This window comes from Pongo abelii, chromosome 17, assembly GCF_028885655.2.
Source record: "Pongo abelii isolate AG06213 chromosome 17, NHGRI_mPonAbe1-v2.0_pri, whole genome shotgun sequence".
Taxonomy (NCBI): Eukaryota; Metazoa; Chordata; class Mammalia; order Primates; family Hominidae; genus Pongo; species Pongo abelii.
The window spans coordinates 22,616,611-22,628,439 of NC_072002.2; the positions used below are offsets into that span (position 1 = coordinate 22,616,611).

The 11,829-nt window shown below is 40.2% G+C and overlaps 1 long non-coding RNA gene across 1 annotated transcript; it reads right to left on the reverse strand.

Annotated features, from left to right (window-relative positions):
• Positions 1-4,012: 4,012 nt before the first annotated feature.
• LOC112129960 (uncharacterized) lies at positions 4,013-10,685 on the reverse strand. The gene is made up of 2 exons (XR_008516081.1): positions 10,504-10,685; positions 4,013-6,497 (listed from the first exon to the last, which is right to left on the reverse strand). It is a non-coding gene; the product is annotated as an uncharacterized LOC112129960 (long non-coding RNA).
• Between the last annotated feature and the right edge of the window lie 1,144 nt (positions 10,686-11,829).

Consider the following 11,829-nt stretch of genomic DNA (forward strand, 5'->3'; position numbering starts at 1 on the left):
AACATTCAGCATTTTGTACTGCTCAGTCCTGTCCATATATAACATCTACATTGTAGGAAGTTGGCACAATGAGTTTACACCCTCTATGTTTTACATTCACTCTGTTTATCATGATGGTTATAAGGGAGGAGACCACCCCTCATATTGTCTTATGCCCAATTTCTGCCTCCAAAGAAAGAAGTAAAAACTAAAAGGCAGAAATGAAATCCACAAGCAGACAGCCCAGCACCACACCCTGGGCCTGGTAGTTAAAGGTCGACCCCTGACCTAATCGGTTATGTTATCTATAGATTACAGAGATTGTATAGAAAAGCACTGTGAAAATCCCTGTCCTGTTCTGTTCCATTCCAATTACCGGTGCATGCAGCCCCCAGTCACGTACCCCCTGCTTGCTCAATTGATCATGACCCTCTTACGCAGACCCTCTTAGAGTTGTGAGCCCTTAAAAGGGACAGGAATTGCTCATTCGAGGAGCTCAGTTGTTGGAGACGTGAGTATTGCTGAAGCTCCTGGCTGAATAAAGCCCTTCCTTCTTTAACTCGGTGTCTGAGGGGTTTTGTCTGTGGCTTGTCCTGCTACAGTTACATGAAGCGATGCTGCTATAAAGCCCCCCATGGGGACACCAATATCCTTGCCTCATACATGTATTTTGGACATAGGTAGCAGGAGTGGGACTGTAGGGTCACAGGTACCGATTACTCTAGTACACCCTAGAAAGTCATTTATCAAAGTGGTTGAAATTAAGTATGTTCCCAGAGTCACATGTGATAGCTCCAGTTCCTCCACAACCTCACCAACCCTCTGCATTTTTCTCTCTGATAACGTGTCTATTTTGGTGGGTGTAGAAGTGAGAAACTCTAGTTTGAATATGCATTCTTCTGATCATGCGTGATTGAATGCACTTTCATAGGCTTTACTATGCCAAACTTGCTGAGGTTTCTATGAATTTGACAGACGAAAGTGAGTACATGGTGTGTTATTCTGTCTGAGAAACCACATAACCTTATGAGTTCCTGCACGACTATTTAAGGTGTTTTGTTCAAAGAAGGATTTAATAGGTAAAATTGCACAGGGTATCAAACAATGGAAAGATATTTGCAAGGACTATCGAGAATTCTGAAAAAAAAAAGAAAAGACAAATAAAATGGAAACCTAATTAAAAGTGGACAAATATTACAACAAAGCAATTACAGAAGGCAAATGTGGATGAATAAAAGTCATATGAACATAGGTTCAGATCCACCTGAGGCAAAAGGAGTAGCTGTGGAGAAGCCCAGCATGTCTCTGTGGGAGGCTCCCTCCACGAAGGGCAAAGGGAAAGCAAAGGGGCTTGGGGCGGAGCGCGATGGGAGTGACAGGAGCAGCCAGAGCTCCTTGGGCTGGAAGCAGGGAGAGGGATGGAGGTCCGCCAGCCAGCACGGCCTGGGCAAGCAAAACCCGTGGGTTCTCGTGGACACTCCAGAACTGCACACTTATTTCTCAGTCAGGCATGAAACCAATGAGTGCTGAGCAGACAACTAATGTTGCAATTAAAAAAAAAATCAAAATAAATTGCTAGTTAGGTTATGGAGAGTCAAACTCACTCACAACTGGGAGTATTTAGGAGGTCAAGCATCCTGAGGGATTTCCTCAGCACACAGGAACATGAAGAGTGCACCCTCCATGCACCAAGCCCTCTCTCGTTCAGAGGCAGGAAAGCTGCAGGAGGAGTCCTCACTGTAGGAGGTAGCTGGTATCAGCAGCAACCTGGCTGCTCGGCACAAGAGGGTTTCTAAGCAAAGTGTAGTTGACGCAGTGCTGACCACTTGGAAGTCACGGAAGAGCCTCACAGGCACACATGGATAAAATTAAATGTATGAGTTTAAATCTCAGAAAAAATAAAAAACCAGATGAGGCCTAAACGGGGAAAATAATTTAATGCAAAAATGCAAACACACTCTATGAATTCTTTAAGTATCTGTAGAGATTATTTGGAAGAGTGGTCCACATGATTTATACTTGGGTTGGTGACTCAGGGATGGATGGAAACATGATCTGAGTAAACTCTGTGCCTAACGCAAAGGTTTTAATATACTTAATATATAACAGGTCTCTAAAAATAGGGAAGAAAAGACTACCAACAAGCCCATGTAAGCATGTCAGAGACATAAACAGTTCAAAGAAAAACAAAAGAACAAATGGCTTTTAATCTCATTCAAAATGTGAAAAAGTTCACATTAAAACTATACTGAGAAACCACTTCAAGACAAAATTTTAGAAGTTTCGCATGTAACTATGTTAGTGTGGCTGTGCACACGTTGTTGTGAAGAAAGCCTGACTCAGCACCTGTGGAGAGGAGTTTGGCAACATTTAGCAAAGCTACATAAGCACTAACACTTTGACCCATCGTCCAACATCTCAAAATCTATCCCAAAGTAGACTTGCAAAATATGAAGACTCATGCACAAGAGCATTGGCTGCAATATGAGAAAATGTACGGCATAGTTCTAAACTCAACTCTGTAAGAATCACAATGAAATTAGATACTTACTAATAAATAATAAAAATTGCGCAAATTGAAAATTGGGAGATGCAGCAAAGAGCATTATGTGGGAGCAATCTATGAGATTAGTTATTGAGATTAGGAACTTGACACTTTTGGAGGCCAAGGTGGGAGGATCACTTGAGGTCAGGAGTTTGAGACCAGCCTGGCCCACATAGTGAAACCCTGTCCTATGTCTTTACTAAAAGTACAAAAATTAGCCAGATGTGGCAGTGCAGGCCTGTAGTCCCAGCTACTGGGGAGGCTGAAGCAGAAGAATCGCAGACTTCCCAGGAAACACCGACAGAGAGGAAATAGCACACATGCCCTGCTGCTACAGCTGGAAAGCAGGTGGCTGCGGCTCCTTTCAGGGAGAGGGACCTCCCCTCCACTGACAGCACCCTTGTTTACAGTTCCCAGATACCCTGGCCCCTCTCTGACACCATGAACAGCTTTAGAAAACTGCGGGCCTCACACTGAGATGCCCAGGTGTGTCAGGGAGGCAGAAAGGCTTTGGGGTCTGAGGGCAGTGGAGACAGTGGGGACACTCTTGAGATGTCCCCTCTCAGCTGGGAAACCCCTCAGGGCCTCCAGGGGATTTCAGCCATCAGGGTGCCCACTGGATAGGTTTGGGTTGCAACGCGGACAGCAAGGACCCCCCTTCACCTACTGGGTCAGCTGTGAGAACCCAGGAGAGGGAGGCCCAGGGACAGACAGGTAACAGCTCTTATTTGCATGCAGTGGCTGTGCCCCCATGAAGGTTTTAGGATCTGTAAGGCAGCTTTGAAGGAGCCCAGGCTCCAAAGCAGTGTCAGGAAGTGGGAGTTGTGTCTGCACCACTCCCTGGGCTCCTGTCCTCACCCTGCTCACCCCCTAAATAGGGGAGGGGGAACCTCACCCCACTGTGCCTCACACACCTCTCTCCTCAGGGCGCTGTGATTCTGACCTACAGTCGTTCCTCTCTGTTTAGTCGTTCCTCCCTGTTTAGGGTAGCTGTGGCCCAGGCAGGGCCGGCGCGCGCGCGCGCACGCACACACACACACACCACACACACACACACACACACACACACCACACACACACACACACACACACACTGAATAGGCAACTCACTGAAATAGAACTGGTCGATTAATTAAAGCACCTATGGGATTTTTCACAAACCAAATTAGTATTTTTATTAAAAAACTTTTAGTGCTATTGAGCCTACTTACGTAATTGGTAAGAGTGTGATCTGATTAACTCTGTGAAAAATAATGTCAGTATTTTTTAAAGTATAATTAAATTTGTCATAGCTCAATTATACCATTTTGAGAATCATATACTACATAAAAACAAAAAACAATAAAACAAAACAAAAACATTGGGGAGATCTATGTATATTGATGATTACTGGAAAGTCATTAGTGGTGGGAATTTTAAAAAATAAGCTTAATATCCATCTAACAGAGAAAAAATAAATCAGAACGTATCTATGAATTACTACACAACTGAAAAGAATACATTTAATCTACATTAGTTGGAACTAGTAATGTCTACCACGTGTTACAAAGGGAACAAGTAAATCACTATATAATGTAGGATTTGAGTATGGTCTTTAAAACAAAACAAATCAATAAAGCCCTAAAAGGATCAACTATTGAAAGCCTGTCACAAATCCAGAAATCATAAGGAAAATATTGAAAATCTGACTGTGTAAAAAGAAAAGCTTCTTCAAAACAAAAACAATATAAACAAAGTAAAAGTTATGACACAGACCTTAAGAAAAAAAAACTCAGTAATTATATGGAAATAATAAATGTGCAGAACATATAAAGAATATCACTAAATGAATTAGAAAACTAGGAAAACATATCACTATGAAAATCACAGGGAGAAATACAAATGGCCAACACACATACACAAATATGCACAATCTCCCTAAGTGGAGAAATCCAAATTAAAAGTAAAAATATTTTTAAATCATAAAATTGGCAAACATTGATAATTTCCTGTGCAATTAAGGGTGTGGGGAAATAGGAATTCTCATACACTGATGGTAGAAGTATAAACCATTGATTTCTTTTTGGAACACAGATTTTTAATTTTATGAAAATATTAAACATTAACATTTGCTGCAGTATTTTATTTTTAGAAATCAATCATAAAAGGAAAAAAACCACTTAACTAATGGGACAAAAAGGTGGATATACAGGGATGCCCAGTACAGCATTGGTAACAATAACAAATAACTGAAATTGACATAAAAATTCCTCAGTGAAAAAGTGACCAAATTATGGTAAAATACCCTATGGAATAATGATGTAATTATAAATAATAATGAGAGAGACCTATAGGTACTGATAAGCAATAATCACCAAATTAAATCTTATGTGGAAAAGCCAATCAGTGAACAATATGCAAAGCAAGATCGTGTCACGGAAACATATGTGCATGTTTAACTGTGTGTAGGTGAATGCAGATGAGGGGGTGGGCTGGGAGGTGGTGGGGATACATTTATTCTATAGACCTAAGCACTATGTGAATTTTTATAACAATAACACATATGTTTCTTATGTGAGTAATTAAAAACAATTTACTTTCTTTTTTTTTTTTTTTTCTTGAGATGGAGTTTTGTTCTTGTTGCCCAGGCTGGAGTGCAATGGTACGATCCCGGCTCACCACAACATCCGCCTCCTGGGTTCTAGTGATCCTCCTGCCTCAGCCTCCCGAGTAGCTGGGATTACAGGCATGTGCCACCAGGCCTGGCTAATTTTTTGTATTTTTAGTACAGACAGGGTTTCTCCATGTTGGTCAGGCTGGTCTTGAACTCCCAACCTCAGGTGATCCGCCCGCCTCGGCCTCCCAAAGTGCTGGGATTACAGGGATGAGCCACCACGCCTGGCCAATTTAATTTATTGAATTGTAAAAAGATATGTTTTAACCCTATATAAATGTATGACTATATGGAGATAATTATTATTCATCTGAATAAAAAACAGCAATATAAAGACACAAATAGGTAACAGTACAATATTAAATACTATAATATCTAATCCAATATTAAAATTATATATATACATGTAGATACAGGTAGGGCTGCCAACAAATGGTCTTCATGTCTAAAATTGTGGTAATTGTTGCAGAGACCTCTGTGACTATATTGGAAACCTTGGAACTGTACACTGTGTGGGGGTGAAATTTATGGCATTTTAATTATATCTCAAAGTTCTGTTAAAAAGTGAGTGGCTTAATATTCTATTAAATAAGGAATGGTTTTATTTAAAACATAAATTAATAATTTCCAGTGGATTCCCTTAAAAAGATCACAGCGGGGATTTCCAGATCACACCCACTCCCACCTCTAGAGTTTTTGGCTATTTTCTAAAGTCTTGAATTCAATGAGGTGAAGGAGGAAGAAAGTGTTTAGAAAGTCAGTGGGCTCCCGAAGAGCTGGTGCTGGGTGGGGCAGAGTGGGGAGAGACGCTCCTTTCAAATGGAAGGCTCTGGAACCCGCCAAAAGGGAGTGCAAGCTCGGGCAATCTTCCTGGAGAGCCACCAGAGAAAGGCTTCAGACCCCATGCTCCCGCTGACATCCACAGACAGGGGCATCTCACTGGCTTTTAAAATCATCAACTCTTTTTATATCGACACAAAGAAATAATGAAAAGAGGAATTCTGGTTTACAGTCATTTCATTAAATTATCCACAAACAACTTTTCAAACAAAAGTTATAAAAGTGAAACTCAAAATTATTCTCTGCTTAATAAATACTCTCAGTGGCTCAGATATAGTTCAGGCAAACTAGCCATGGATGCAGCCAAAGCCAGGGGGTGGAGGGGGTCCCGGCATGCTCCAGGAGGCCTCTCCGGTGGGTCCGGCCGCTGTTCCCTCGGCGCTGTAGCCCTATCTTTGCTCAGCTGGGGGCCTTTATTTTGCAAACCTCAGAATAAGTCATAAGCCCCGTGAAGACATCCAAGATATTCCTTAGGGTTATCTGAAACAAAGCAAGATCAATTCTTCTAAAACACGAGACAGAGAATTCCGATTTCAGCTGACACTGGCTGTTCCCTGTCAAAGCAGCACACGTTACTGAAGAAAGTGAACATCCCCTTGAAAGTGGTAGAAGAAACCCTGAGAATATCATTAAATTATAATTAAATTTTATTATATGAAAATAGAAAAATTTTGTATGACCTAAAGTTCAATAAAGTGCAAAAGATACATGGCAAACAGGAAAAACAAAACAAAACAGGCCTGGCATAACACAAAGGTGTTAATACCCTTAATATATAACAAGTCTCCAAAAATAGGGAAGAAAAGACTACCAACAAGCCCATGTAAGCATGTCAGAGACATGAACAAACAGTTCAAAGAAAAACAAAAGAACAAATGGCTTTTAATCTCATTCAAAATGTGAAAAAGTTCACATTAAAACTATACTGAGAAACCACTTCAGGACAAAATTTTCGAAGTTTCGCATGTAACTATGTTAGTGTGGCTGTGCACACATTGTTGTGAAGAAAGCCTGATTCAGCACCTGTGGAGAGGAGTTTGGCAACATCTAGCAAAGCTACATAAGCACTAACACTTTGACCCATCGTCCAACATCTCGAAATCTATCCCAAAGCAGACTTGCAAAATATGAAGACTCATGCACAAGAGCATTGGCTGCAATATGAGAAAATGTACAGCATAGTTCTAAACTCAAATCTCTGTAAGAATCACAATGAAATTAGATAATACTTACTAATAAATAATAAAAATTGCGCAAATTGAAAATTGGGAGATGCAGCAAAGAGCATTATGTGGGAGCAATCTATGAGATTAGTTATTGAGATTAGGAACTTGACACTTTTGGAGGCCAAGGTGGGAGGATCACTTGAGGTCAGGAGTTTGAGACCAGCCTGGCCCACACAGTGAAACCTCATCTCTATGTCTTTACTAAAAGTACAAAAATTAGCCAGATGTGGCAGTGCAGGCCTGTAGTCCCAGCTACTGGGGAGGCTGAGGCAGGAGAATAGCTTGAACCCAGGAGGCAAAGGGTGCCGTGACTCGAGATCCTGCCACTGCACTCCAGCCTTGGCAACAGAGCCTGACTCTGTCTCAAAAATAAATAGGAAAGAAAGGTAAAAATTAAGTATACAACTTAAGTTAGAAAAAAATAACATCAGAAGAACTCCAAATAATGTAATGGAAGGATAACAGATGAGAAGAGAAATTAATGAAAGAGAAAATAAGGACAATAGTGGGAAGGGGTAACAGAGCCAACAGTTGTTTTTGAGAAAAGTGTATTATCAAGAAAAAAAGAGAAATCACAAAAATTCATATCAGAACTTAATAAAAAGACATTAACTATAGAGGTAGCAGAGATTACAAAACAGACAATCAGTGGATATTATGAGGAAATTTATGCTGAGACATTTAAAATGTGTACAAAATAGATAAAATCCTAGAAGGTATAATTTTCTAAAATGAATTCATGAAGAAATAAAAATCCTAAATACTTCAATAGCCATTATATAAATTTAATTAGTAGTTAAGAAGTATCTTTCCTCATCTCCGTCTTTCTCTCCCTTTCTTTACCCCACCTCCACCTCCCACCTCCTCTCTCTCTCTCTCTCTCTCTCACACACACACACATCCCTAATAGTATTATTGGCTAAATAACAAAATTACAATGGAGTTGGCATTCAAATCTGATTGAAATATTTCCATGAAATTGATGAAAGGGGCTACTTACAATTAATTTGATGAAAACACTGTAATTTTAATACTAAACCAAAAAAATAAGTATAAAAAGAAAAACGTGCACCAATCTTATTCAGGAGCACTGATATCAACTCTCCAAAGGAGTAGGAGGCAATGACCATGCCTCAAATGTGAAGAATCAATACAAACAATACAGTTAGTGTACAGCTCAAAACAGTATATCCTGAAACGCTCAACCTTATACCTAATATTTGAAAATATTTGGAACACACAGAACCATGGGAATGGCTTTTGGAGAAATGTTCATGAAGGAAGATTACAGCTAAGTTTAAAAATACTGTTACAGTTTTGTTTGTTTGCTTGTTTTGTCTTGAAGAGGAGGTAAAAGTTGGAGTAAAAACAGGGAGTTTGGGCCGGGCGCGGTGGCTCATGCCTGTAATCCCAGCACTTTGGAAGGCCGAGGTGGGCAGATCACGAGGTCAGAAGATTGAGACCATCCTGGCCAAGGTGGTGAAACCCTGTCTCTACTAAAAATACAAAACAAAATTAGCTGGCCGTGGTGGCGGGCACCTGTAGTCCCAGCTACTCGGGAGGCTGAGGCAGGAGAATGGCGTGAACCTGGGAGGTGGAGCTTGCAGTGAGTCGAGATCGCACCACTGTACTCCAGCCTGGGCGACACAGCGAGACTGTCTCAACAACAACAACAACAACAACAACAAACAAAAAACAGGGAGTTTGGTGTAAAGTGGGAAAAGCAAAGAAACCTGCATGGATGGGCTGAAGGGTGTGCTGGGAGAAGAGTGAGAAATACGTCTGGGGAAGAAATTGGAGATGGAAGTTTAATCCCAAGTGATCCAAAGGGATGTATTGAAGAATTAATGTGTGACTAGGAACAGGGAGGTTATGCAACTGATTGTCAACCCAACAGTGGGCACTCAGTTCCACTAATGAATGAGGACTGTGAGGACAGACAGACTGAGGGGCAGGCAGATGAAGGCGTGGGTTGTACATAAAACAGGTCCACTCGATTGTTGACAAGAAACTGTTTTCAAGTTCCGTTTTGCCATGCATGGAATAGCTTTTCATTAGCTGAATTTAGTGACATATAAAATCATTAAACTAAGGCAGACACCCAGAGTTCCCACATGAAAACCAAGTGTAAACCGCCTGTGACCCACTTCAACACCATCATTGGAAATCAGAAGCTGAGCCCTTTTCTGATGTTTAAAAACTGCATAATATTCAGTGTATTATTATTTGTGTATCTATTTCCTTTGTGATGGAAATTTGGTTTGTCCCAATTTTCTATTTTATTAAAACATTGCTACATAGAAAGTCCCCTTGCATATATTTCTCCTAATGGTAGAAATATTTTACATAAAAAACTCTAGAAATGGGATGAGATCCATGGGTTAGGAGAATTTTAAAACAGATAGGTCCTCCCAAATTGCCCTCTTACAAATCATACAAATTCATATGCTTCTAGCAGTTACAGAGAGTGGGTGTTACCTCCCATCCTCACCAACACTGAATGTTACACATGAGAGCTGAGTATCCCTTATCTAAAATGATTGGGACCAGAAGTCATTCCGATTTGGGTTTTTGCAGATTTCAGAATATTTACATTATATATACTTACTGATTGAGAATTCCAAATCCAAAAATTTGAAATCTGAAATGCTCCAGCGAGCACTTCCTTTGGGCATCATTTAGAAGCTGAAAATGTTTGGGGTTTTGGAGCATTTTGGATTTCAGATTTTTGGATTTGGGATGCTAACCTGTATTAAACATCTGTGACAACCTGAAAGACAAAAGCACACCTCAGTGTTTTATTTTGCTTCTTTCTGCTCACAGTTTCCATGAACTTTTTTTTCTCTGTGCTGGTGCATGCTGCGTGTGAAATGCTACTCACCCACAAACAGGTCCAGCCCAGACAACAGCTCCGCTGTGAAGTCTTTCCCATTCTCATGGGGAACACTATTTACTTCCTGATATCCAAAAAGAATGCTGCAAATATTCCTCTCAATTGCATTGTGAGGTTTTCCTTTAAAAAAATTTTATGTGGAGCCCATTTTCTAATCCTTTATTCCTTATTTCACTGGATCCTTGCACAGATTAGGTGCAAATATTATTTGATTGGATGACTGAATGATACCACAAGTTCCTTCTAGCTCTGGGAATCTGTGTTGCCATGATTCCACTGGCCCGGGACCTGTACATGAGTAGCAGTTTTAAAAAGCAAAGCTCCTATCTTTAAATAAAACCATAAATTCCTTACTCATTACTCACACCTGTATCAGGAACAGGTTTGGATACAGGGGAAATTCCAAGGATGACGGGTATGGATCCGAAAAGACAGTGATGTCCAAGTACAGGCGGTGCACTCCACGGTCATCTTGGACAGTCACTGGAAGCCAGGCAAAGTCTGTGGTCTCATGGCCACAAGCCCAATGATTTGACCTCAGAGGGTATCCTGCATTAGAAGCAAGAACGAATCAGAGATTTGAGGAAATAGGAGAGGTCATAATTGTCACCATGCCTGCTTTCTCAACCTAAGGACTGACAAGCATCTAGCCTTGAGCCAAAAAGGCTGCAAATACATGTGTGTTTAGTAGTGGGCTGTTGCACTCCAGAGCTGGAACACAGCTTTGTACTTTCATTCTCCAGCCTCCAGGAGACTCATAAATCCTGCACTCCATGATCCAAAATGGTGGGTTTCCTTGAAAAATGTAATTAATATAATTAATTATACATAGATTTAAAAATATTCACTTTGTAGAATAAACAGAACTGACTTATACAATTTAGAAAGTTGATACTAGGTGGTTTTGACAGTTTCCTTAAAATTTTTGATAATTAAGAGCTTTTATTTACTTTCAAAATTTGGTGGTAATCCCCAGTCTTCCTGTGCAAGGAATTACATTTAAGAAAAACAGTATTGCATAAAGGCAAGCAGATGATTTTGAGAGATGAAGATAAAGACAAAGAGATATTAATGTTTCTGAACCTGACCAACACCTGAAAATAATAATAATAATGATAAGAGTACATCTAGTGCTCCAGGGCTTCATTAAAAAAAAATCTTAATCGTCTCAGGAACCTCAAAAATAAGGTACAATTATAATACTTTTACATAGATTCAAGGGATTTGCTCAAGATCACAATTCTATTCAGTATCAGAGTAAGGACTGGATCCAAGCATCCTGACTCCCACATCTGTGCTGCTGAGCACTGTGCTCTGTATAAATGTCACAGATCATAAGGAATAGAAACACCTGACTACAGGAACGCCCTCTGTATTTACACACTTTGGTGAGCATTAGGAAATGGGGCTACTGCAATGAAATTGAGATGAGCTTGGAAGGTCAAAAGGAAGCATTCTGCTACTCCAGTGAAATGAACATTGTGGTTTGCTCATTCTAACATGGAAAAAAATTTCTAATGTATCTACCCTTTAATTAACTCTTCCAAAAGAAGAAGCTGGAAGACAGATGCAATTAAAGGCTCAAATGGAATTATTTCTACCTAATGGAAGAGTGGCCCATTTTGTGAAACTGTGCTAGAAGGACCCAAACAATGCTGATGACAATTATTAGGATGATAAGTAACCTGGAAAA